We start from the raw sequence: 27714 nt of genomic DNA on the forward strand, positions 1-27714 counted from the left end.
TATCCGCGGAGACACGTTACTCAGCCATTACAAGTTTGCAAGTCACACTTGTTCTCTTTCCTCACTTTGAACACAGACTGCTGGGGCGCATCTTCCTTTTTTGGCGAGCGAAGCCGGAACAGTGCGTTATGAGCGATCTCTTCCTCTTCGCCCCGCCGGGGCCGAGGGGCGGCCGCCGGCGGAGCCCCTGGCCGCCGCGCGACCGCGCTTGGGGGGGCGGTCGCTCCAAGGTGACGCGCGGCCGCCTCCGCCCCCTGGAGGCGGGGCTGGCGGGCGGGGGTCTAGGAAGTCGGACGGCGCGGGAGGTGCCCCCGCCCCCGGCGCGTCCCGGCCGTTTCTGCGCGTGCGAGCGGTGGCGGCGGCCGGTCCCGGCACGTGAGGGGCGCGCGCCGGCTCCTGGGCAGCCCCCGGGACGCGGCCTCGGACAGGTGAGGGCGGGGTCGGGCTTTCCTGGCAGCGCGCCCGGCGGGGACGCGGGGGCAGCCGCCGGCTCTCTTCCGGGGCGGGCGCCTGCTCGCCACCGAGGTGAGGCGTTGGGGACCCTGAGGGTTCGGGCTGGGAATTCAGCGGAGCTCCTTCCCGGGAGCCGCGGCTTCCGGAATAAGGTGTGCGAATGAGGGAGGCAGAAATCCGAGGTGGGCAGTCCCGGAGAGCGCACGAAGGGCTGGCGGCTTGCCCCAGGAATTCGTGGCTTTTTAAAGGACTCATCTTTGGTCCCCTCGGGGCGCAGTGGAGTTAGTCACCGCCACCGCCTGGGCTCTTTCTGCGGAGGTTAGCCCCTCGTTTGTGTGGGATTTCATGCGCTCCCTTCGTGGAGACCCGGAGGTTCAACTCTGGTTGCCAGCGCAGGCATTGGCGCAGCTGCCCAGGAGAAGAAAGCCTTAGGGTAATTGTGTGGGGGTTCGAGTCTTGCGCATTAAAAACAAGAATACCAGAAAACCAAAAAACCCAGTACGGTGATGGTGGTGGTGAACTTGAGAGGCGATTGCTTCCGCAGTGAGTTCCTCAGCGCGCGGTCCATCTGTCCAGCAAATGGGGCGCCGAAGGCTTTTAGTCATGGTTGGGTTTCCATAAACGGGTTAGAATGTCTGAAGGAAATTCTGTGCGGTGTCTGAAGGTTTCAGCGGCGTGTAGGTAGGTACTTACCAAGTGCGGACTGGAAGTGACATTGACAGGAGTGACTTAAGAGTTACCAAGCAGCTTCCAGGTGCACCTTGGAACTTTACAAAAACCTGCTTCCCAACGCACTGAGTGGCAAACAGGTCTACGGGTTATGATTCCTATTAGCATCCATTTTCGCTTGGGTCCGCAGCATTTAAATCAGTACGTATGTGTTGTATGTCTTTTAAGGAGGAACCTTTGTGAGAGCCAGGTTGGCGTGCCCTTTGGTAGCACAGGTGTTGATACACAGGGGCCATTTAGGGCCCTCATTCCGCGCAGCTGGGTGCTCAGAAAGAGCAGGGGCTTGGGCCCTCATTTCTTTAATCTCTGGTACTAAGCGTTTAAATGCAGGGAGAATGCAAATCTTTGAAGAAGTCTGACATCCCAGCTGACAAGGATTATGAAAAACCATCCTCAAAATAAGGTTATTGGGCACTTTATCTTGTTGTGTAAAATACACAAGGTAGATATTATTCCCCCTTTTCAGGTGAGAAACCCAGGCAGGGAGGAATCCAGCAGTTTGTTGAAAGTAATTAGTGGACCTGAGAGCCAAGGGGGGTATTTCTGAATGCAAAACCCGTGCTTTTTCACTATTCCATGGTTCTCGGACATTTAGTGTAAATCTGGCAGATTTAATGGAAAATAATTCAAATTTATTTTCCTAAAACAATCCGTCAGTTGCAGTGACCGTTATGAATAAATGAGTATTGCTTTCAGTCTCTTTGTGTGGTTAAACTATAACCAGTCTGGGCCAAGAAGATGAACAGCAGTTTTTAAAATACAAAGTTTATTATGTGTCTTCGTTAACATATTTGTAAGGACCAAATATGTCCAAGAGGGACAAATCCAGTAAAACTTTGTAGGTATTCCTTGTGGATTACACATTGAAGTAACAGTTAATTTTCTTATTTTTCATATGCTTTAACAGAGGTCAGTTTGATTCCATATCTTTCAGATGAATAGAAACCACTGTTTTCACCTAGAGAGGACTTTGTGTGCGTGTGTGTGTATAAATGTATAATCATATATGAATATATGTAACATTTATTTTAAAAGGTGTGTCTGTTTTTCCTTAAATCTATCTCTAGAAGTGTAGAGAGTACTGCTGTGCACTTATGTGGGAAGGAATCCGGATATTCCCAGTTTAGCCTTTGAGTGAATGATCCATAACAACTCATAATTTCTTCAAATTCCTGTCAACCACGGAAGTGATTTTCAAACTGCAGTTACTAGGTTGTAGATGAGAATGAAAATAATGTAATAATTTTAATACATTATAATAAATAAGATTTAATACATTTACATTTAATAATGTAAATGTAAACCATGAAAGTGATTTTCAAACTGCAGATACTAGGCTGTAGATGAGAATGAAAATAGTCTTTAGACTTTTTAAAAATTTTTTTAAAGTTTTTATTTATTTGTTTGTCAGAGAGAGAGAGAGAGAGCACAACAGGCAGAGTGGAAGGCAGAGAGAGAAGCAGACGCCCTGCCGAGCAAGGAGCCCAATGCAAAACTCAATCCCATGACCGTGGGATCATGATCTGAGCTGAAGGCAGCCGCTTAACCAACTGAGCCACCCAGTAATCCCTAGTCCTTAGAATTTTAAATAATATTCCTGACACGGAGAGCACTTGCTTTTTTAAACTCTTCCTTATCATTGTTAGTAATTATACAGAGATATTGAGGGGTTTTGTAATTAAATTATCTTAAGGTGTTGAAAAAAAGTGTCTTTTTGGCACTTGGTGAGGTGGGGAAGAGAGGCTCTTTGCCTGTGTCGGGAGAATCAGGTAGGCTATATTCTGCCCGAGTTGTGCCTGGCACAATTTTTATTTTTGTTTTCGTTTGACAGTGAAATCAACAACGCACCTTGAACTCCTCTCTAGGAATATTTGAAATCCTGACTAGAATGTGTTTGTAGACATGTGCTTGGCTTGGTTAAGATTCTCTAATGGAGGGGCCAAGAGTGATGAATTAGAGAACTTTCCAGAAGACCAAAAGGGCCAGGGAGCAGAGTATGCATGAGATGTGGAGTGGGCAGATCTAGATTTTGTGACACCTGAAAGGCAAATGACTTGGGGATCTTTAAAAAAATAATGTAAAATTAGTTATGGAAGTGAATGCTTATTTAGAATGGAAAAAGATTTGATCACCATTTGCTGGAAGTTTCTTTCTCTTTCAGCTGAGAACTTTGGGCAATTTACCAGAAATGCTTACATAAAAATGCTTCCTGATTGCAGCCCTCTCTCCCTGAGAACACTGAGCATCTCCTAGCAGCCTGTAGCCCTCATAGGGGCCTCTGCCAGCGAGAGGCCAGAAGCTGAAGCGCCGTTACCGTCAAAGAGTAAGAGGGCCAACTGTGGTTGTAGACAAAGGACTCATGGTTCCCTGAGCAGGATGAAGGCTGTTCGCTGGGGTGGGAGGAATACTCAGCTTATTGGGGACTCAGGGCATTTCATATCTAGTAAACAGCCTGGAGGGAAGGCCCAGAGCTGACTTCTAGGACCTTCTACTTTGCTTGGCTCTCCAGGGAGGCCTTTGGCTATTGGTGCTCCCAGCGCTTATTCTACCACTCATGGTTAATGGAGGCTTTTCTATGTCCCAGGCACGGACTATGGCAAGGTCCTATTTACCAGGGAGCTCCTACCCTCATGGAGCTGATTTCACTCTGACAGCACAGGGTCCTAGGGGCTGGCCTGGAGCCTGGAGGGCTCCTGATGGCTTGAGCTGAATTTGGAATTGTTGGTGGAGTTACCAAGATGGAAGAGTCCAGGGAGGGCATTCTAGGTGGATGGAGGGCTGGAGACAGCCAGAGGTTCGGACTCCCGTACTCTCCTCCATGGATGCAGTGAGGCCCCTTTGGTCAGGGGTTCTCAGCATGTCCTTTCAGACCAGCTGCACCCACACAACTGGTTTTAACTTACTAGAGATGCATGTTCTCAGCCCCCATCCCAGACCCTCTGCATTGGAAACTCTGTGTCTGGGGCACAGCGATCTGCATTTTGAGAAGCCCTCCTGATGACTGCGGTGCGTGCTAAAGTTTGAGACCCGGTGCTCTTGGTATTTCACGGAACTGTTTGGGCAAAGACTCCCCTGTGGAGATGGTAAGAGGGGAGTGGGATTCATGCCAACGCTAATATGCTGTGACTGTGATATGAGTATCATTTATGTTACGGTCACTGGCATTTTTGGAGTACCTGGACTGTACTCAGGCATTGTGCTAAGAAATAGGAACTCTTTTAATCATGAATATAACCCCACAAAGCAGGGCTGTTGTCACTTACATTTAATGTGAGAAAACTGCAGCCCAAAGAGACAAGGGGATTGTCCCCAGGCACAAGCTGGAAAGCATTTCAGCCAGGATTCGGGCACTTTCCCTCTCTCCTGCCTGGGAGAGTTTTCATCTGTGTCTTTGTTGCATGCTGGTCTTATAGGTGAGGCTGGAAGGGAGACTTGAGACTACGTGGACTGGCCCTTTTTAACAATCATTGTCATTTGCTGACCATGTGGGTTTAACAGGTTTTTCTTTAGGGACAAATCGACAGATGAGATAGGTACCATTTTGTCATTCCCTCCTTGGGGGAATTTCTAAAGTTTCGAAAGCAAATGGACACAAGTGCATATAGTAATTGAGCAACATGGATGTTTCCTCCTTCCCTGGTATGGTGATGGGCTCATGTGCATTCCCCCCATGGGTAGAAGGTAGCCTTGTTTTGTAATGTGGGTTTCATCTGGGTATGGGCATGTGGACTTTCTTCTAAAGCCCAGCTCCCTGTCCAGGACACAGATGTCTTGAAGATGATGGTGTGTTTGTTTTTGAGGTCCTGGAAGGTACCTAGAAGAGCTATGCTTTGCATTTTCACATTTTTTTTCTTTCTGAAAATGATTGTTCTCCACAACTCTCTATATTTTGTCATGGAATACCTCCATCATTTCAGGAGGCATGAAATAGAACACAGGTGGGGTACCTGGGTAGCTCAGTGGGTTAAAGCCCTGCCTTCAGCTCAGGTCACCATCCCAGGGTCCTGGGATCGAGCCCCACTTCGGGCTCTCTGCTAAACAGGAAGCCTGCTTCCTCCTCTCTCTGCCTGCTTCTCTGCCTACTTATGATCGTTGTCTGTCAAATAAATAAATAAGATCTTTAAAAAAAAAACAAACACAGGTGTAGATGTGAGGACCGTGTGTGAGTGTGCCAAATGGTGGTTTGCCTTTGGGTGTAGACCTCAGGTTACTGAGCCTTCGCTTCTCCGCATGCAGATGTTGAGACAAACGTTAATTTGAGTGCAGGGCAGGCAGCAGAACTTAATTCTGGGAGTGCTGGCTGTCTCAGCCGTGCATTCATGCATTCACATAGTCATTTGTCGCCTGCCTGGTTGTGCTGAGTTTTAATGTCAGGCACCGAAGAAGATACCACGGTGGCTGGACAGATGTGATCCGTACAGAGTCCTGAGGACAAACTTGCCTGCTGTGCTATGGCTAAATGGAGTCAGATGCCCTAATTCCCACAGTGAGTCTTCTGGAAAGGAGTTAAGAAGTTATCTTAGTTCAGGAGAGAGGCTGTAGGGCTTGGCTTAAGGCAACCAGGAAGCAGAGGTGTGTGAGTGTTTGAGAGATTGCATAGGTGATAGGGGGTTGTAGGAATTTGGGGGCCGGGATTTGTGCCTTGGGCCCCTGGGTTGGTGCTAGGACCACAAGTCAGGACGGAGTTGTTTTGAACAAATAAAAATGAGTTTTGTGGACATTGTGAGTTTGAAATGTCCGCATGACTCCAAGGTAGAGGTTTGGGTACATTGAATAATGCAGCAGAGAACCCAACTGAATTATTCAGCAGGTTGAGTAATATCAAGAAATGAATGATGCCATCTCCCAAGGAGAGGGTGGGAGCGAGAAGCAGGTCACAAAGGAAACGCGGGCATTTCCCCTGGCATTGGCAGGGTAGGCACAGATTCCAAGTCCTTTGATGGGAAAGGTGAAAAGAGTCTACTTCCACTTGTTCTTGAGAGGGTGGAGATAAATTCTCTGGCCCTTTTGCATGGTTGATAGCCTGCGATCTGGCCCGTGGGAGGAGGGTGGCAATGTGGAACAGCAAACAAGGGCTGGCCAGAGCAGGAGTGGCAAGGGGCTCATTGAAAGCTCATTTGCAGCGTTTCAGCTCATATAATTGTCGTAAGGTAAAATGCTTGCCATCTGTCCTCTTAATGGGTTATTTCTCTTGTTAAAAGTACTCACTATACGGGTGCCTGGCTCAGTGGGTTGAGGCCTCTGCCTTAGGCTCCGGTCAGGATCCCTCATCAGGCTCTCTGCTCCGCAGGGAGCCTGCTTCCCCACCCACCCTCGCCCCTGCCTGCCTCTCTGCCTCCTTGTGATCTGTGTCTGTCAAATAAATAAATAAAAATCTTAAAAAAAATACTCACTATAAATATCTATCATAAATATTTGTATTTATGATAGATATTTATATATCATATCTGATATATCATATTTATTGTATATCATATTTATTATAAATTAACTATTTGGATCATTTTGTAGCTCATACAGATCAGCCAGTGCTGTTTTGTAGGCACTGCTGATACCAATACTACAAAATTAATTTTTGTGTAGAATATTAGGTTTCCGTAGGTGCTCAGAGTTGAGTCGAAGGCTTGTTTAAAAATTGTGTTAGAAAGTGGCTGAATAAATGAAACAAGATGGGATTGGGAGGGAGACAAACCATAAGGGACACTTAATCTTACAAAACACACTGAGGGTTGCTGGGGGGAGGGGGATTGGGAGAGGGGGGTGGGGTTATGGACATAGGGGAGGGTATATGCTATGGTGAGTGCTGTGAAGTGTGTAAACCTGGCAATTCACAGACCTGTACCCCTGGGGATAAAAATATTATATGTTTATTAAAAAAAAAAAAAAACTGAAAAAAAAAAAAAAGAAAGTGGCTGAAATAAATAAATACATGTTCCTTTGTCCAAAAGCTATTAATTGAGCATGCGTTATACGGAGTTTTAGTTGTGAATCATCTCCCTGTCCCCTGAGAGCTTACAGCCAAGATAGGAAGTTGGACAGTTTTACAGATACCTGCAAGAAAGTGTGCTGTTTGCTAAGGATAAGGGGCAAGGTGCCATGGGAGCCAAGTGGTGAGGGGCTGGGCTGCTTGCACTTAGCAGGACTGGGCAGCTGGAGTCAGCCAGTGGTGGGCAGGGATCCCTCTGTAGCATGAAGCAACATTTGGAAAGAACAGACAGGTTTTCAGAATTTGCTGGACGGATGCTTTTGAGGAACTGAAAGTTTATGATCAACTTTGTCCATTAAAAGTCAGACATAGGAGGGCGGCTGCGTGGTTCAGTGGGTTAAGCCACTGCCTTCAGCCCAGGTCATGATCTCAGGGTCTGGAATTGAGTCCTGCATCCAGCTGCTTGCTCAGCAAGGGGGCCTACTTCTTTCTCTGCACCTGCCTACCATTCTGCCTCCTTGTGCTCTGTCTCTCCCCAACAAATAAATAAATACATACATACATACATACAAAAGACATATTCACGAGAGGTTGTGATCTGGTCAGGAAAACTAGAAAAGAAAGTACTAAACTTATCTGCATGACTGTCCCCACATTCAGAGCTAAGAGGTGACTGAGGGGACGGTACAAAAATGAAGCAAACCCCAATCAGACCAGAAACAAGTAAAAATAATGATTGTGATGATTGTATGATAATTTGTGATTTGGGTGGTAGTGGGGAGGGGGCTATTGGGAAAGATGATGGTGTTTAGTTTGAGAACTTATATCAGAAAAGGATACTATATTATTATGTAATGTCATATAATGTATATATACATTATAATATATATATAATGTGTATAATGTATATAGTGTAATTGTATGTAACCAACATCATTATGATTAACAGTCTTACCAAGTGTAAAACACTGCATAATTATTACATACGTAGGTTTCTAGTCTGAAAATGGCCTTGGGGGTCAGTGCTTCCACCTCCTGTTGCTCTTTCCCGAATGAGGTGGGGTCCAGTGGTGCCGCAGGCTTGCTTAACTTCACCTGGTCTATCTGTCTGGTGAATGAGTCTGTCGCGGTTTGTCCTCCGGGAATGTGCCTCACTTGAGCGAGAATTCTTGTCTGTTGCTGAAATGGGCCCTGTAACGAACCGTCTCCATCTTCTCCCAGTCTTTGTGTCACCCTCTTTTAAAGATTTTTATTTATTGATTTGACAAAGAGTGTGAGAGGCAGAGAAGGAACCCAGACATGAGCAGGGGAAAGAGCAGAGAGAAAGGGAGAAGCAGACGCAGATGCCTTGCTGAGCAGGGAGCCTGACACGGGGCTCGATCCTGGGACCCTGGGATCATGACCTTAGACAAAGGCAGACGCTGAACCGACTGAGCCACCTAGGCGCCCCTGGTGTCACCCTTCTAACTTAACTTCCTCTCTGCTGTGGTTGTCACGCACTTTGTTACATAGTCGAGTGTTTTGGATATTGTAAGAATCTTCGGCGGAAGTCGCTTTCAGCATTTTAGACCTGCCTAAACAGGCAGAATTTCTCTGATGTTTCTTTCTTTCTCTTAAATCTATTTGATTTGCGCTGGCACAGAAACGTTTGGCTTTAGCAAGGGATGAGAAAGAAGGTTCTCAGGAAGTTTCAAACTCTGTTAATATTTGAACCAGAAGACATGGCAGACCTGAGAAGGTACATGATACATTGTTTCTAAACATCATGAACTCTTTATGTGATTAAAAAGAAAAAGTTTGAACAGGTTGGTGCCGCCCTGCTCATTGATAACCGATTGGCATTTGCTTTGTTAACGACTTCCTTTCCAACTTCCAGCTTTGTGTCCACTTCTGCCTTTGTCACTGTGAGCTCAAGATTATACATCAATAATTGAGTGCTTAGTTTTTGTGTTCCTTGCCAATATGTGCCTTTTCATGGATGTTTTTTTCTTTTGGTGGAAGAAGCTTTTTGTTTTCCCTGGTTTATAGGGCATGTGGACTCAGCTGGCATATATTTCATGTCACGTGCCTGCTCCTGGGATTATGGAGGTTCTACTAGGTAGCAGCATCATCTTATTCTCAGGAACCGTGCTGGATAGGGAGTCATACCCATTTTATAGACGAGAGCACTGAGACCCAGAGAAGCCCTGTGAGTTGTACAGGGACAGTCTCGGATGGAATTTTACTTCCAACTCCCACCCCCACTATACTATCCTAAGCCTGGGCTATTTTAACAACTCCGTTCTTACTTATTTTCCGGTGACGTGGTTTAGCCCCCAAACTAGGGAGTCTCCAAGACTCATGACAGCTAAAATGCCGGGTATTTCTTTGGCTCGTGGATTTGGAAGCAGCTGCTCTGTGCATTCCCAGGCTGAATGCAGAGTTGAAACCCTTCACCGCAGAGGCTGCTTTAAAAGCCACATCGATAAAGCTTTGGATTCCTGCTAACCCCTATTCTGGAGATGGATTTGGCAGGATCTTGATAAACACATCATGTTAGAACAATTTTCTGCCAGAAGCTTGTGAATACATGAAACTAGATGCTCTGAAAAGGTCTCTCTTTCCTATCTGACCCAAGTGAGGATTTAAAACACGAAATTGTTATAATAAATTTGTGTAGCAAGGCAAGCAGTCAGTAAGTGTAAAACCCATGGCTCATTCCACGTGAGAACAACCCTGGGAGAACAACTTCACTGTGTTTTTTTGTTTTTTAAACTGATGTCAGCTTTTAAAGAGATACAGATGTTGATATTTTAAAATCCAGATGAAATTCTTGTGGTGCTGTTGATTGGATCTGAGTGCTTTTTTGCTGTTCATTCATTTATAAATATCAAGACCAAATGAAATCTTTTAAGGGTCCACAGTGTACAGATGGGCTTGGTATTCTGGTTGATGTGATCTGGGAGAAGCTAAGAGTTAACTTCTGCTGAATGTTCTGCTTATCCCCATGGGAAGTTCTGAGATACCTCTTGGGAACCTTTCTTTAATCTAGTTAGTCTATTCACTGAGAACACAGAAGGAAATTGAGAATACATATTTCAAGCTCTATTCATTACACTTCCTTTAGGACTGCATTTAACCTTTCTGTTGAGGCTGATGTGGTATCTATGGGAAGCAGCAGAATATGACCAAAATGGCCCAGCATCTGTCCTCATGTCCCACCCATCATAACTTCATGTGCCTTTGAATAAAGCCCTCATCAGTGTTGTCTGTATGCATTCCAATTAGAAGTCAGTTTCTTTCAGGGGCGCCTGGATAGCTCAGTCAGTTAAGTGTCTGACTTGTGGTTTCAGCTCAGGTCATGATCTTAGCATCATGAGATCGAGCCCCATGTTGGGGCTCCCCGCTCAGCGGGAAGTTGGTTTGAGATTCTCCCCTTTTGCCCCACACCCCATTCACACCCCCCCCAAATAAATACATCTTTAAAAAAAAAAAAGGAAGTCAGTCTCTTTCATGATATGCAATGAATGATGAGTTTGTTGTTGTTAAACTATTTTTAATGTAAAATTTTTTTAATATATTGTTGGATTTGATTTGCTAATGATTAGTTTACAATTTGATACCCATGCTCTTGAGAGTTATCGGTCTGTATTTTTCCTTTCTTGTGATATCCATCTGCTTCATTATTAAAGTTTTTCCTTTTTTTCTTTCTCTCTCCCTTCTTTGCTTCCTTCCCTAAGGACTCCTTCTCCGCGAAGTCTCCATCTGCTTGTTACTCCAGCTGTACTGCATTGTTATCCTGAAGCTCTGTCAGTGTGGTAGCAAGGTATGAGAGAGGGGAAGCATTTTATAATCTTGAGTTCTTCTCAGTCTTTTAGTGGAACTGTTTCTATGGGCTATGAATGTTCACAGGCTTTCCTCAGAGGTATAATTTCACCTTCCCCTTCCACAGTGCTTTGGTGACACAGAAAGGCAAGTGGTAGTTGAAATGGGAAAAATTATTTTCTCCATCTGAGATAAGGCAAGATGGATAAGGTCTTTCCACCCCTTGGGAGGCAATGCTTTGTTATAGATCCCTCATGAAGAATATTTTACAATAATTAATCTTCCCTTTCCCCTTCCAGATTTACACTTTTGTGTGGCTTTTTTAGTGTGTTCCTCTTTTTTGTTTTTTGGGCTTTTTGTGGACTTTTTACTTTTGTGGCTTTTTACTGTGAGAATCTCATGGAACCTTTAGAGTTTCCCTCAAGACTGCAACAGCCAGGAGCTTCTCTTTTGATCTCTGTTCCCTGAGGAGCCCAAGAAAAGTCATTGATTTGGGGTTTGTTCAGCTTTTTCTGTTGTAAGGATGACAGTGACATTTTCCAAGCTCTTACATGTCAGAGCTGAAACCAGAATTTGTTTTTCTTTTCATTCAGTTCAAAACACTTTCTAATTAAAATACTAATTAAATCTAATTAAAATACTTTAATTTTTCCTTGTTCTATGGTTTATAAAGGAGTATGCCATTTTATTTCCAAGTATGTGGAGCTCTTTTAGGTTTTTTTCTCCCCTGTAATCTAATTAAATTCTATTGTGATTAAATAACATACTTTGCACATCTTGAACCATTTCAAATATATTGAGAGTTAATTAATGGCACAGAGTATGGTATATATTGGTAAGTGGTCCATATGCATTTGAAAACGATGTGAATTCTGCTGGTTTTGGTTGCAATATTTTGTAAAGTAGATCAATTAGATCAGGTTGGCTGTTAGTATTATTTACGTTCCCTGTAGCCTTACTGATTTTCTGCCTCCTTGTCTATTCAATTAAAGAGAAACTAAGCAGTTTTTGCTTCATGTATTTTAAATCTTCATTGTAAGTGTGTAAGTTTTTTTTGGTTGTTAAATCTTTATGAATTGGCTACTTTATTGTTATGGAATAACTTTTATTTCTGGTAATATTTTTGTTTTAAAATCTAGTTTATATTAATATAACCATGTCAGCATTATCATTTAAAAAAAAAAAGATTTTTTTATTTATTTGAGAGAGTGTGTGAGAGAGTGAGGGAGCACAATCAGGGGAAGGGGCAGAGGGAGAGGGAGAAGCAGATTCCCACTGAACAGGGACTGACACCAAGCTCAATCCGAGGACACTGGGATCATGACCTGAGCTTAAGGCAGAGGCTTAACCAATGGAGCCACCCAGGTGCCCCAACAGCATTATTTTGATTAGGGTTAGCTAATCAAAGTAATGGGATATAGTACCACGAACTATCCATGGAATATCTTTTTGTATATCATATCAAGAATATCAATACAACAGTATCAACATTGTATCTTATTTGTACTTTATAATTAAAGTATGTTTCTTATAAGAATTATATTTGGGTCTTGCTTTATTTATCCAATCTGGCAATTTCTGATCTGTAATTGAGGAATTCACACATTTCACCTATAATATAGTTATTGACATGGTGGGCAGAAATCTACCATCTTGCTATTTGTTTTCTAATTGTCTTGGCTACAATTTGTTTCCTTTTTCCTCTTTTCCTGCTTTCTTTTGGATTAAGTGAATATTTCTTATGAATCAATTTTCTCTTTTTTTTGGCTTTATTAACATAACTCTTTGTTTTGTTATTTTAGTGGTTGTTTTATGATTTATAATATATTTATACTATTTTAATCAGTTTTTTTAAAAATAATCTCTACCCTCTACATGGGACTCAAACTCATGACCCTGAGATCAAGAGGTGCATGCTTTACAGACTGAGCCAGGCAAGCACTCCTATAATATTTTTATTTAATCGCAGTCTCGTGTCAAGTGATATTATATGCATTCACATATAATGTAAGAAACTAACAGCAGTATACTTCCATTTCCCCATTCTTAGCCTTTTTGGTATTATTTATATGTGTTGTAAGTCTACATATGTTATCAACTTTCCTACTATGTTGTTTAAACTGTCTATTACCTTTTTGAAAATGAAATATTTTTTAAAATCCTATGTATGTCCACTTGAGCTGATAGAACCAACTACCAGAGACTGGTTTATGTACAGACAATAGAAATGTATTTCTCACAGTCTGGACGCTGAAAGTCTGAGATCAGGGTGTCAGCATAGTTGGGCTTTGGTAAGAACACTCTTCTTGGTTGCAGATAGCTGAATTCTCTTTTATCTTCACATGCAGAAAAACAGCAAGCTATTTCCTGGCCTATTCTTTTAAGGGCACTAATCCAATAGATAAGGGTTTCATCCTCACGAGGTAATCACCACCCAAAGTCCCACCTCCAGATATCATCACATCAGGGATCAGATATCAACATGTGAATTTTAGGAGGGACACATTCAATTAATATCAGTCAGACAACATTTTTTATTTTCTTTATTTTTGTAGACTGATATTTCTCTTGTGTTTTCCCCTTCTATGTGAAGAATGTCCTTTAACATTTCTTATAGTGCAGGTATTCTTGTGAGGAAATCTTTCAGATTTTGTATTTCTGGAAAAATCTTGTTTACATTTGATGCCTCTGTTATACTTCTATTGGATAGTACTGGGTTAGATATAGGTCCAGTGTTTTTTTTTACCTTGTTTTATCTTTTTTTTTTCTTTTGATTTCTCAAATTTGATACTTTTCACTGACCTGTTTTTCCATTTACTAACCATCTGTTCTGTTTTGTCTAATCTTCTATTAAACCCATAAATTAAATTTTTACTTTCAGATATAACATTTTGTTCAGTTCTAGAAATGTACTTTAGATTCCTATTCTCTGATGAAATTTCCCATCATTTTTTCATTTTAAAGAGCATTTTAATCATAAGTCATTTTAAATCAATTATCTGGAAGTACTTGGGCTTCTCACAAGAATTCTTGGAGCCTGAAAGATTTTTTTCAAAGCGCATGTGTGCAGGTTTGCATGTGTATGTGGGAGTGGGGTGAGGGATAATCGTAAAATCTATTGCTTCAACAACTTTCCTCTGACTATATGAATTATATGAAATATTTTTCAGTCTCAAAACCAGGAAAAATATTATCTAGAAATGGATCAACTTTCTCGTGATAGTCAATAGTTCATGTGAAATATTTAACATTAAATAATAAGAGGTCTTCAATCAACAAAAATGGTGGTGGGGGGGAATATTCTAGAACAGCTCAACACTAAGTCTCTTAGAGAATGTCCGTAACATAAAATTACATTCTACAAGGTGCGGGTAGTGTTTTGATTTGGATAGCTGATGGCTTAGGAAGGAGTCCACCAAACAATGCCACAGGCTAAAAACCACAGTTCCTAAAATCATCAGTTGTACTAAGGAGAACTATTGCTTCTTGGCCTTTTGGCTAAGATCAAGTGTACTAAGGAGAACTAATGAGCTGTTTTGCTCCATCCATCCATCCCGTTTCATGTCAACTCATGTGACCATTCAAGTTAGTCCGGCCTCAGCTGGAAGCTTAAGAGTAAATTAACATGTCATGGACTGAGTTCTTAACAGTGATGGACTTACTAATACAGACTTCAGCTAATATCTATTTTCTTTTTTTTTTTTAAAGATTTTATTTATTTATTTGACAGAGAGAGATCACAAGTAGGCAGAGAGGCAGGCAGAGAGAGAGAGGAGGAAGCAGGCTCCCTGCTGAGTAGAGAGCCCGATCCGGGACCCGATCCCAGGACCCTGAGATCATGACCCGAGCCGAAGGCAGCGGCCTAACCCACTGAGCCACCCAGGCGCCCCTCAGCTAATATCTGTTTTCTAAACAGGACTTTCAGCTTCTCAAGGACTCGGTTTAGAGAGTGATGATGAAATGTACAGCAACTCCCCCCAAAGGCAGGTATTCTGAAAATTCTGGAAACAATGTTAAGGATGACATGGAGGAAATGAAGATGAAACTATTGGGGCTTGATGGGAAAAACATGTAGCCCCTATCAATTTAAAGGCTGATGCTTATAAGATATAGAAGGGTTTGTTATACATACTGTGAGGGAGATTATAAAGAGTAGACCAGAAACACGTATGCAAGTGAAAAGCACTCAAATCTAGGAAACAGTGGTGGAAAAAAAAGAAGGTCCTTAGGAACATAGTTCCAAACATTTCTACTATGGACACTGGGTTCAAGAAGAGCGAGCATATAATAGTTCGTCTCTTTCTAATTCCCCTAGAACAATAAGTTAAGCAGCCTCGCAAATCACCCACGATGTTATCTACGTGGTTTCCTGGTGTTATTGGAGCAACAGAAACTGGAACATTGCAAGAGGAGGGATATAATACCACCAGCTATCCGTGGGCCTGTTGTATGTGTGTATGTTGTGTGTATGTTGTATGGGTATGTACCCACAAATGCATACTTCCAGGACTGCACCAAACCACAAATGCATACTTCCCATTGTCCTACTTTCCTCCTGTCTCAAAACTTCCTTGTTAGAAGCTCACTGAGATTGAATGCATGGGTTTTCTAAGACAGATGGTTTTTGAAATATGCAAAGGAAAAAGATAAGCACTAATTACTCCAACTAAGAACAAGATGGGGAGCATCCTGAAAACAACTAGAAATGAGGTTGAAAAAGGAAACTATATGATGGATGCCTTTTCCCCTCCAATTACACCCCTTTATTTATTTATTTCTAAAAAACATTTTATTTATTTACTTCTCAATGAGAGAAAGCGACCACAAACAGGGTTGTGGCAGGCAGAGAGAGAAGTAGGGAGAGGGAGAAGCAGGCTCCCCCCTCTGCTGAGCCAAAGAGCCTAATGCAGGACTAGATCCCAGGGTCCTGGTGGGACTAGATACCAGGGTCCTGGGAACGCCACCTCACCCAAAGGATCCCTGTATTATACCTATTGATTCAACCCAGTGTTTGGTAGAATGATGGACAGTTTTGAGCAACTACATTGAAGTCTCCGTCCTTTAAAAAAAACTTGTGTCATGTAGCTTATCTTTAACTAATGTGGGAACAGAGTCAAATAATCACCTAGTCTAACTGCCCCATTACAATTTAGTAAAATCCCCCAGATTCAACAAAGATCACCGTTTCACAGTATCATAGGTTTTGTTAACAGATGAGAAAAATGCCTTCCTCTGTAAATCTTGGGCAGGAAGGAGTGGTATATTCTCATTTTGTAACATTCATCTCCTCAGAGAGTTGGTTAAGGACTATACTCAGCTCATGTATTAAATTCAGTCGGTAAAAATCCATTGATAGTCCATTACTATTGGCAAACTACAGGTAGGGACTTCAGCAAAACCTCCCAAAGCCCTGCTTGCTGGATGCTTTTCTTCCCTCTGTCTTTCCAGCGTCATCAAAAGTGATACATTATAAGCAGATATATTTATCTTCCCGCTAATCCCAAATGGTTGGAATAAAGAGCTTGACACCAATTTTAAGCTTTTCTTTTTTTCCTCCCCTAATCATTTATTGTGGAAGAAAAATAGTCCTACAAAAATGGATTTTTTACTCCATCCTCAATAAATCCTATGTGCATTTCTCTTATTCTCTGGGTCCACGGCAAACATGCCTTTATCAAGATTAATACTAAATTCAGCCCAAGGCTGAGCACCAGATTTGAGCAATGACAAATTCTTCACATTTCCCCACAGATCTTTTACTTTTTCTGCTAAGTTGTGAATTTTAAGCTTGCCCTCGAAATAGACACAGTGGAAAAGCATTCCTATCACTGGCTGTAAGTCATTATTTTTGAACCTGACATATTGATATATCTCAGCTTTTGATGTGTTATTTGATCTTTCATCCTGCTAATTTTTTTGGACTTTCTAAAAATTTAGATCATTCACAGTTGAAGTCCAATCTAGTGTCTTGAGAGGAGAATGGAGAAGGATATAAAGGTTTTAGGTCAGTTGTCCCCAGATTTTGGATTTTTTATTGGTAAAATGTATTTTTTTTTAATTAGAAGATGAAAATAAGACACAAATTCAAGTTGTGTCAAATACAGACGTGCACTCACATTACAAAAACCCTCTACCAGCTACTATCTCTTTAATTTCATGATAAAAATCTCAGAATAAAAGATAGTTTTAAAAATGAAAGTTTGCAGGGCATTTGGGTGGCTCAGTGGGTTAAGCCTTTGCCTTTGGCTCAGGTCACGATCTTAGGGTCCTGAGATCGAGCCCCACATCGGACTCTCTGCTCAGCAGGGAGCCTGCTTCCCCCTGTCTCTCTGGCTGCCTTTCTGCCTACTTGTGATCTCTGCCTGTCAAATAAATAAATAAAATCTTTAAAAGAAAATGAAAGTTTGCTTTCTGTGAATTTTCTTCTCATTTTGTTGGGCAGACTTTCTAATAAGTGTACCACTACTTGACTATGAACTAGAAATTAGAGGTGGAAAGAGTCCAACTAAATTTTGATCGTTGCCATCCAAACTGCATAGAATCATTCTGGACATTAGTTTACACATATTTTTACTAAGTTAATCATGAACTCAAAACACTACATCACAGAGAAGCCCATTATAAGAAACATTCTGCCTCATTCCAAGTACAAAAATCCCTTTGACCTATTGGGATTCATACTTTGCTTTTGAAAAGATGATTTTTCCTCATTTTAGTATTTATTCTTGGAAAATGTTCAGCTGAGGGTCAAGACAGCTACGGTCCATATCTGGAGGAGGATCTTCATCTAGCAACACTGCAAGGCAAACAATAGTTGTGCCCCTCCTAGCTGAGATCTGTTCTTTTTCCAGCATACCAAGCCGACCCTATGAACACCATTTAGAGTCTGCAATAGAATGGAACAGTCGTGTCCTTCCTCAGCAAATGCAACTTCAGTATTGCATGTAAGTATACTGTGTTGATGTACAACATATTTTAAATTAAGATATTTGGCATTCTAGATGTTGCCCACAAAGACCATAGCAGCCAATCCTACCCCTGCCCCAACAAATGCTTGAGACTCACAAGCATGTCCTGTTGACAAAAGATGGGAAACAAATGGAAAAAGAGACTTGCAGAAATGGTGAAGTATTTCTCACCAACAGACTCGATAAGCAGCTTTTGCTAAAATGCCTTAGGCACCAGCATCGAGAATAGAATGATAAGTAGGGTCACAGCCAGTCTCACTAACCATGGGGCTTTGGATTCACCTGTACCATATACATGTTAGTTTGGCCAAAAAAATGCTGGCCTCCTTGCACTCATGTCAACACATCAAAATGATTCAAGTCAAAATCTGGGTTACTGGCAGCTCTTGGACAATTAGAGGAGGTCTGGCAATACTGGCAGGCATTCCCACACTTCCATTGGTGATAAGTCTTATGCAATTTGTCCTGGCCAGGCCACTACTAAATCCTTTTTTTTTTTTCTTTTTTTCTCCCCCATTTTGTTCATGAAGTGATTTCACTGGCTGCCTGGTCTATATTTTTAGAGTATGATGTTGACTCTACTAGTAATTTCTGCTGAAGTTCCAATTACATGGTTACTAAATTCTAAAGAATAAGTCAGGGGCACCTGAGTGGCTTCGTCGGTTAAGCATCTGCCTTCGGCTCAGGTTATAATTAATCCCAGGGTCCTGGGATCGAGCCCCGAGTGGGGCTCCCTGCTCAGTGGGGAGTCTGCTTCTTCTTCTCCCTCTGCCCCTTCCCCCTGCTTGTGCAATGTCTCTCTCTCTCTCTCTCTCTCTCTCTCTCAAGTAAATAAATAAAATCTCTCTCTAAAAAAGAATAAGTCAGGATACTGTGAGACAGAATGGTTGAACAAACTATTAATTTATGGCAGCACCTTCCCAACACCAACTCTACTGACCAGAAGGTAGTATCCATGAGCTGTCTGCCTCCTTCACTGAGAAACTGCCATCACACCTCTGTAAGGAGGCAGGCATGTCTGCTTGGAATTGGTCTCTCTCCTTGCTTCACTGTTTTGCTCTGATGATTCCCACCTTGGGCCCCACATGTTCCACGACCCATGCTGCCTTCTTCAGATCGCTCGTTTACTTAAACGGGGCCTTGGACCCTGAACTGTGGCAGCAAGATGGCGGTCTCTACGCATGCAACAGAAGTCACATATATGGGGACAGAGATCACTGCAGCTCTGTTTCCCCAGTCCTCACTGTCTGCCTTGACCTGCCCCTCAGGCGGGAGCTTCTGTCTTCTAGACCAAAATTCTGATTTCTGGAGTCAAATGTGTGATGCACGTACTCAGCCCTCTGGAAGAACGTCTTTTTGCTTCATGTTCTCCAGGATTGGAGCTCTTGGAGCTCTTGGTACCACTCCATGCTGCACCAAAACATGGAAAAAAAAAACAGTTTCTGTGCTGGTCTCCTCCCCTCCCATATAAAAATCAAAGATTTTAAGATAATTTTTATCTCATGGGTAAATTTTTGTCTCGCCCGTATCGATCTGCTGAGTGTAGGCTCTGCTTAGTGATCTGAAAGAAGGTACTATCAAGAGCCCGTTTTTTTCTATGACCCAGCCGGATGCTTGAACACAGGTACACCCCACCCCCTCTGCCATGCGGTGGCGTGGCCCACAGGTGCCTCCTTTCTCAGAGAACTTCTGACCTCCCAAGGGAATTAGGTGGGGTTGCCAGGTGGGATGAGACCAGCGTGAGAGAAAGGAGAAGCCAAGAGTTGAAAGTTAGGTACTGAGACCTAGGAAACCCAGACTAAAGGTAAGCCAAGGTTGGTCATCACAAGAAGGGGAGGACCACACAGGCAGGAGATGGAACTAAATGAATTTCAAAGGACACAAAGTCACCACTTAATCCAGGCAGATCCAGAGCCTTGCTGTATAAGTGGAATTCTGTTTCCCAGGGACTTTTGAAGCCACAACTGCTGAGAACATTCATTTGTTTTGCAATAGAAACATTAGACGTTTACATCAAGATGGCAGGGGCTCTTAAAACTTTCTGTCAATTTCTAAGACCCAGGGGTATTCATAGGACAGCTAGAGCATATGAAAACCCACTGAGGCTTTTCTTTCTCTTTCAGCTTAATACTTGTGAACCCAAACAATCCAGATTTTGAAAAAATATTCAAAAATTGCCATTTCCTTTAGAATATAATCAGGACATAGCCTGAGGTCTTAGGAAATACTGAAATGAGTAAGCTCTAACTGCACACGTGTTAAGAAAAAAAAAGTATCTTTTGTGTAAAGCTTTTATTGTTGGTTTGGGAGGAGTGGGAAGATATGATAGAAATAAAATGGAATTAGACTGTGAGTAGTCAAAGTCACTAACACTTTAGAGACCAAGGGTGGGAAAGAGCACAATGCAGGCCTCACAAATAATTTAATGTTTGTCCTGGACTTCGGGGTATAAACCAATCCATTGTTTTGAAAAATGACCACAGGGTTCCTTACCTCTCTGTCTTTGTACTTTTGTGGATACCCATAAACGAATGTGTATTTATCTTGCAAGCCCCAGCCCAAATTCAACCCTAACGCCCTCCGGACTTCTGACTGCTCACCACTAGGTTGAGCACACGTCTTTCCAGCGCTCACACTCTTTCTGTCTTGGTCTCCTACCACATGTGCAGGGACAACGGCTACACCCATTCTCCATTGGCTGGCTGGGTTTGGTCCCTGAAACACATGTTCAGTAGCAATCAGTCCCAAAACACCTTCAGTCAGACAGGGCTGACCGCAATCTAGGCCTCAGCACTTAGAAGTGTGTGTTGGTGAATTTTCTTCGACTTTAATAAACTTCTGTTTCCTTTTATGCAGAAAGAGAGTGCAGGATCCCTTGTGAGGTCAAAATGGAATAACTTGGGCAAAGTACCCAGCCCAATTCCCTGACATTTGTCAGTATTTCATAAAAGTGGAGAGAAAACACAACAAACATTCATGAATCTACCAGTGAACTTGGTTGAATTTAGATTATTTTCAAGATTGGCTTTGAAAATTTCTGGTTCCCAAACTGTGTGCCACAAGGAACTCATAGGAACACCACTGTATGTTTTTAATTTTCAAGGGAGACATGGGGACATTGAACACCTCACAACCATTACTATTAAGCTTTCTGAATTCTAAATACTTAAGAAAGGGAACCTTTAGACTTTTCTTTCAGCCCAGCTGCCATCACAGAACAATGGAGATAATAAAGTTGCTCTGAACTAAGAAAATTGGCAACCTCTGCATTAGAAATGTGTGTGTGTGTGTGTGTGTGTGTGTGTGTTTTATTTTTAAATAAAACATTACAAATGCAGCTGTAGCCTCTGTGGATTTGTACCTCTCTCTTCCCATTTAAAGAACTACAATTCTAATGTTTGGTAATTGACATTTTATTTATTCCTTCCTTCCTCCCTCCCCTCCTCTTTCTTCCTTCCTTCCTTCCTTTCTTTCTTTTTTTCCTCTGAGGTTTTATTTATCCATTTGAGAAAGAGAACACAAACCAGGAAAGGGAAGAGGGAAAGTGAGAAGCAGACTCCCTGCTGAGCAGCGAGTTTGACGCGAGTGATCCCAGGACCCTGAGATCATGACTTGAGCCAAAGGCAGATGATTAACTGACTGAGCCATCCAGGTGTCCCTGATAATTGACATTTTTATTAATATTTTTATATTTTCATTACACATATTCTTCCATGTGCATATATCATATTATTTTTGTATGTTTCAGGCTTGACATAAATAGTGTCAGGTACATTATCTTTCCTGAACTTCCTTTTTGTCTACCATGCACTGATACACACTCTCTTAATTGGTATTACTTTACAATATATATGACTACCTAGTAGGGTGAGTCTCTCTACCTTGTTCTAATTCAGAATTACGTGGGTTTGGTTTTTTTGGGTGTTTTTGTTTTTGTTTTGTGGGTGTTTATGCACTAGGCTTTCCATACACAATGTCGAATGAGCATTTTGAGTTCTATCAAAAACTGATAGGATTTTTATTAGAATTGCATGGAATTTATATATTATTTGAAAACAATTGGCATCTTCATGAAAGCATGTCTTCCAATCAAAGAACTTGCTTTATTTCTTTATTCTACCTCATTCAGTAAAATCAGCTTTCCCTCCGTAGAAGCTAGCTCATCATCATTGTAGAGCTATTTCTACTTTTTCCTAGTATTGGACTTATATTTGCCTTGTTCCTGACTTACAAAAGAATGGCTCTACATTTCACTATTAAACATAAAATTGTTTATAGTGTTGAATTAGATAACACTTATAAGTTAAGATGTAGCTTTCTATACTTTGTGTGTGCGTATGTATACATACAAATCTTAGATGGATAATGGATTTTAATAAATGTTTGTTTTGTGTACATTTGGGTATATTAGAAAGTTCTTATCCCTTAAATTAGTCTGTGAGATAAATTGCATTTATGGCTTTTTTTTTCTCTTAAATCATACATGAAGTCTCATGGTCAGTCCCCGTTGATCATGATGGCTTTCAAAATAATAAAGTGATAACTTCCATTTGCTAATATTTATTCAGGATTTTTGAGTTTACATTCATGAGAGAGATTGCAGAATACATTTTGTGCTCTTCTTTTTTCAGTCTTATATCAAAGTCATTATTAACTTCAGAAAGCATAACATTTTTCATGAAATGACTGCTTAACACTTCTATGGTGTTTCTATTTTCCTAGATTTTTTGGCTTTATATGTTTTAAGCACCTCACTATATAATTGCAATTGTAATAGAGAAAATAACAAGAAAAAATAACCCTTCACTTAGTAAAGTGAATCAAAACTTGTTCTAGGGGCGCCTGGGTGGCTCAGTGGGTTAAAGCCTCTGCCTTTGGCTCAGGTCATGATCCCAGGGTCCTGGGATCGAGCCCCGCATCAAGCCCTGCATCAGGCTCTCTGCCCAGCAGGGAGCCTGCTTCCTCCCCTCTCTCTCTGCCTGCCTTTCTGCCTACTTGTGATCTCTGTCTGTCAAATAAAATAAATAATTAAAAAAAAAACAAACAAAAAAAAACAAAACTTGTTCTATCATTGATAGGATAAATAACCCACATGAATTCAGACACCAACACATTCACTATAAAACCACTACATGACTGTACCTTTCCAACAGGGAATCAGAAAAATGGCATTTTGCTCAATTCCCAGAAAGAAAAAAATATAGGATAACTTCATATTGGTATAACACTGCATTCTCAGGTTGATACTTGAGAGGGTAGAACTTCCATTTTGACTAAAAATCAATGAAAATTCCACATTCTATCAATTGTATACATTTGATCATTGGAAGACCTTTCTGCACATTGATTTCTGGACCTGCCTGCTCCAAACCTGTTTCTCCCCACTATCCCTGCTCTCCCGGTGCTGGGAGTAGTAGGACATGGTTATAGTGTGGCGTGAGCCAAGGTCCTGTGTCTTGGTGAGAGAATGCTGAGCAGGTCGGGGCCAGCAGCTGGAGGCTGGTCCTATTGTGCAACACGTACCAATAACTTACCGCAAAAGGACCGCCAACCACAAGCATCTCCCCAACAATGCCCAAATGAAATGAATCCCTTAGTCAATCTCCCCTCTGCCAGATCCCATAGGCCCTGTATTTCTTCCAGCGCCATCTGATGAGAGAGATTTCGGAAGGGAAGAATGGAAGTGGGATGAGTGACTCGTCCCAGTTTGCCAAGGTCTTTGCCGATTGTAGCCCTTCAAGGCTCATGTCCCAGCATCTCTCAGTCCTGGGCGCACAAGGAAGGCCTATTGTTCTAGGGGAGAAGAGACAGCGGTCTTAGCTGTTGGTGCTTAAAATAATTTCCTTTGGGGATCCTGGGTGACTCCATCGGTTAAGCATCTGCCTTCACACAGGGGCTGCTCAGGGGACTTCAGATCTCAGCACATCTTACTCCAAAGATCTGTCAGCCACTCTGCTCATCTTTGTGGCATAAATCTCTGAGGCTCCTCTCCAGGGTCTCACAAAGTCTGTGAAAAAAGGCGGCCGGGAGCAGTTTGGTTTGGGTCTGTTCTTCTGATGTAAGTCCTGTAACAAACCTCATCCATGTCTCCCGGTTGCCTTTTGCCCTGGGCGTGTGTGTGTACATGTGTGTATACGTATACAGTTGGCCCTTGAATAACACAGGTGTTAGGGGTGCTGATGCCACCACAGGCAAAAATCCATGTATAGGGATGCCTGGGGGTACAGTTGGTTGAACAACAATGTCTTGGTTCAGCTCAGATAGTGATCTCAGAGTCCTGGGATGGAACCCGGTGATGGGCTCCATAATCAGCCAGGAACAGGCTTGGGATTTTCTCCATCTGCTTCTGTCTCTTCCCTACCCTGCTCTCAAATAAATAAATGAATCTTAAAGAAAATCTGTGTATAACTTTTAACTCCCCAGAAACTCAACTACAAATAGCCTACTATTGATCAGAAGACTTGGCAATAATATAAACAGTTGGTTCACACACATTGTGTACATACAGTATATATATTCCAAGTTGTATATAGTATCCTTACAATAAAATAAGATAAAGAGAATGTTATTTAAAACTTACAAGAGAGGGAAAACATATTTACAGTATATTTACGGTATTGAAAAGATCCACATGTAAATGGACCCTCACAATTCAAACCTGGGTTGTTCAAGGGTTAACTGTAGATAAAATATTATAATACTAGAAACGCATGTATAAAATATATGTGTCCTCATCACTGGATCAATAAATGACATGATGTTGGACAACAGAAATCATTACCTGAATATATTTACATTATGAACATAACCCTGCCTTCTACAACAAAGAATTTGCATAGCTTGCCTTAATTTTAGCTCAGATTTAAGAAGACTCATCTATTCTTTTTTTTTAAAGATTTTATTTATTTACTTGTCAGAGAGAGAGATCACAAGCAGGGGGAGCAGCAGGCAGAGGGAGAAGGAGCATCCCCGCTGAGCAGGGAACCGGATGTGGGGCTCAATCCCAGGACCCTGGGATTATAACCTGAGCAGAATGCTGACGCTTAACCAACTGAGGCACCCAGGTGTCCTGAAGATTCATCTATTCTGATGCAAATGAAATGATATTTCTCAAACAAAAAGAGATAGTCATCTCCTGCCATTGTCTCTAACTCCTTTCTGTTTGTTAAATGCTGGTGAGATGACTGTGGATACGCGAAGAGCTTTTGTCATTTCTGACACCTGAAACCTACAGAGGAGGGCTCAGTGTGGGTTCCCTCAGAATAGCCTTCCGTTTTATTGGTTCAAACATAGGATATTACAAACCTTAGTAGAGATACAGAGGCTGGAGATGTCTTTCACATTTGGCCATTCTCAGGAGAGGCTGAAATGAAAACTCAGAAGCCAGCATACTCGCTTGCATGGGCACTGTACCTGGGGATGTGATGAGCATTGGCTACCGGCCACATCCCAAGGGGCAGGTCTGCTCAGAAAAATTCCTTAGGAGTCAGAACGTTCCAGAAGAGAGGGGCATGGGTGGTCTCAGTCTGTTAAGCATCCAACTCTTGATTTCAACTCCTATCAGGATCTCAGGGTCCGGAGATTTAGCCCTGCCTTGGGCTCCATGGTTGTTGTGGAGTTTGCTTGGCATTCTCACTCTGCCTCTGCTCCTTCCCCTCCTGTTCACGGGCACACATGCTCTTCGAATAGCTGAATGAATGAATGAATGAATGAAATCTTTGAAAAAAGAATGTTCCAGAAGAGCAAAGAAGATCAAATGATCGATGGGACATTTCGAACAGGAATGGAGCAGGGAAAGCATATGAACATTAGGCCACCTACATCCAAGTTCTAATTTTGGCTCCAATCCTTAGGGGCAGTGTGGCCTCCTGCCGGGACCTCTCCCTCTCTCTTGGCTTCTAGTTCTTCCTCTCCGTAGTAGGGGTGATACATGGGATTGCTCTAAGGAATATCTGCTGTAGCTTGCTCCAGTATTAACTCCCTTCATCCTCACAACTGACCCGCAGGGTTGGAACTATCAGCCTGGTTTAATCCACGAGCAGAAAGAGGCACAGACGATGGCATGCCCAACATCTTGATCCCGGTGAGAGGCAGCCCTGGACTTCCTGGCGGTCCTAGACTTCCATGCCAGGCCTCTGACCGCCGAGCCTCCTTCCAGCCCTTCTCCCAGCACCATGGGCCTCTCCCCTGAAGCACGTGGTAGTAAGAGGTCATCTATGCAGTTTCACTCTGCATATGTCCGTATTCCCACTAGTGAGAGTCTGTGACTTGTCCCTGTCATAAACACCTGCAGCCACACGGCCCTGACCTACCTCCCATCCCCCTTCTGATGACCTGGCCACCTTGATTGAGGTAGTATATTACATACATTTCCTGCTGTTTCTACGATTTCATTATCATAGCAGGTGGGACGATGGAGTTACACAAGACCACAGAGAGCTGTCAGACGCCCCCCTCAAAGCTCACCAAGTGCTTAATTAAAGTTTTTATAACTTTTTATACAGGTGAAGGAAACTTTCAAAAAGAGGTGATTAAATCGCTAACAAACATAGGTAAAAGTAGGTGAAAAGAGACTCCGGCGTTCAATAAATAATTGTCACCATCTGTCCCCACTCTCCAAACCATCCTTGTTTATTATAGAACTGAAGGAAGCCTCAAAACATGGGTCATTTTGGTCACCAAAATATGCTATTCAAAGAAAATACATTGTTCTCATTTTTTTAAACATAAAAGTTAAGATATTGTGCCTGATGGGCAACACAGGAGCTTTGCCGTTGTGAAATCTGGGTGAGGATGTGCACTTCCCTCTGTACAGGCTGTCTCTAACCTTGGACCAGTTACTTCCCTTCTTCGGGGTCTAGTTTCTCATTTATAAATGGACCCAGTGGCTTTCTCTCCACAGGCTGTTCTGGGGCATAAATAAATTAGCAGATGTTAACAGACTTACTATATGAGTCATACAAACACTTACCGTATCTGCAATCACGCCTGCTGGGAGCGCAGACAAGGATGCAGGTGGGGTTCCTACCTGGGGAGGGGAATGTGGGGGTGGGGCAGGGCGCTCTCAAGGAAAAAACAAAATCAAAACCCACAGGTGGATGTCACCTCAACCTGGACTCAAACCATGACTTTATCTCATACCGGTCAGTTTCTTTCTTTTTTTTTTTTCTTTTTAAGATTTTATTTATTTGTTTGATAGAGAGAGAGAGCACGCGAGAGCACAGACAGAGAGGCAGGCAGAGGCAGAGGGAGAAACAGACTCCCTGCCCAGCAAGCAGCCCGATGTGGGGCTCAATTCCAGGACCCTGGGATCATGACCTGGGCCAAAGGCAGCGGCTTAACAGACTGATCCACCCAGGTGTCCCTCATACCTGAAAGATTCTTAATACATCCGGGACCTCGAGGTATCAACTGAGCTTACAACCTATGTAAGAGAGCTGGGAATGGAAGATTGAACAGTGGCCGGGAAGAGGAGGAGAGGCACCGAGGAAGGAGGGCTCCAGGCAGGAGGAGTATTTCAAGATTCCTGTCTAGGGGCTCCTGGGTGGCTTAGTTGGTAGAGTGTCTGGCTCTTGGTTTCAGCTCAGGTCATGTTAGGCTTTTAGGATCGGGTCTCGTGTTAGGCTCCACACTTAACGGGGAATCTGCTTGAGGTTTTCTCCCTCTGCCCCTCCCCCCACTCATTCTCTCTTTTTAAAATAAATAAATAAATCTTAAAAAAAAAACAAAACAAAAAAACTCCATGTTTCCTCCTTAAGCTCCTCCTCCTGATGCACCCCCAGAGATGCAATGGTGTACCAGGAAACAAAAGCACAGCACGGCCACCATGGAAAG

At 42.5% G+C, this 27714-nt stretch overlaps 1 protein-coding gene across 1 annotated transcript in view; it reads left to right on the forward strand.

Moving 5' to 3' along the window:
* The first annotated feature begins 408 nt into the window (after positions 1 to 408).
* Positions 409 to 27714, forward strand: part of MCTP2 (multiple C2 and transmembrane domain containing 2) — a 347996-nt gene continuing 320690 nt past the window's right edge. The window contains exon 1 of the mRNA XM_032342144.1: positions 409 to 428. The gene's annotated coding sequence lies outside the window, so the exon portion shown is untranslated. The remainder of the gene's footprint in view (positions 429 to 27714) is intronic.

Source organism: Mustela erminea, chromosome 5 (genome assembly GCF_009829155.1).
Source record: "Mustela erminea isolate mMusErm1 chromosome 5, mMusErm1.Pri, whole genome shotgun sequence".
NCBI classification, from domain to species: domain Eukaryota; kingdom Metazoa; phylum Chordata; class Mammalia; order Carnivora; family Mustelidae; genus Mustela; species Mustela erminea.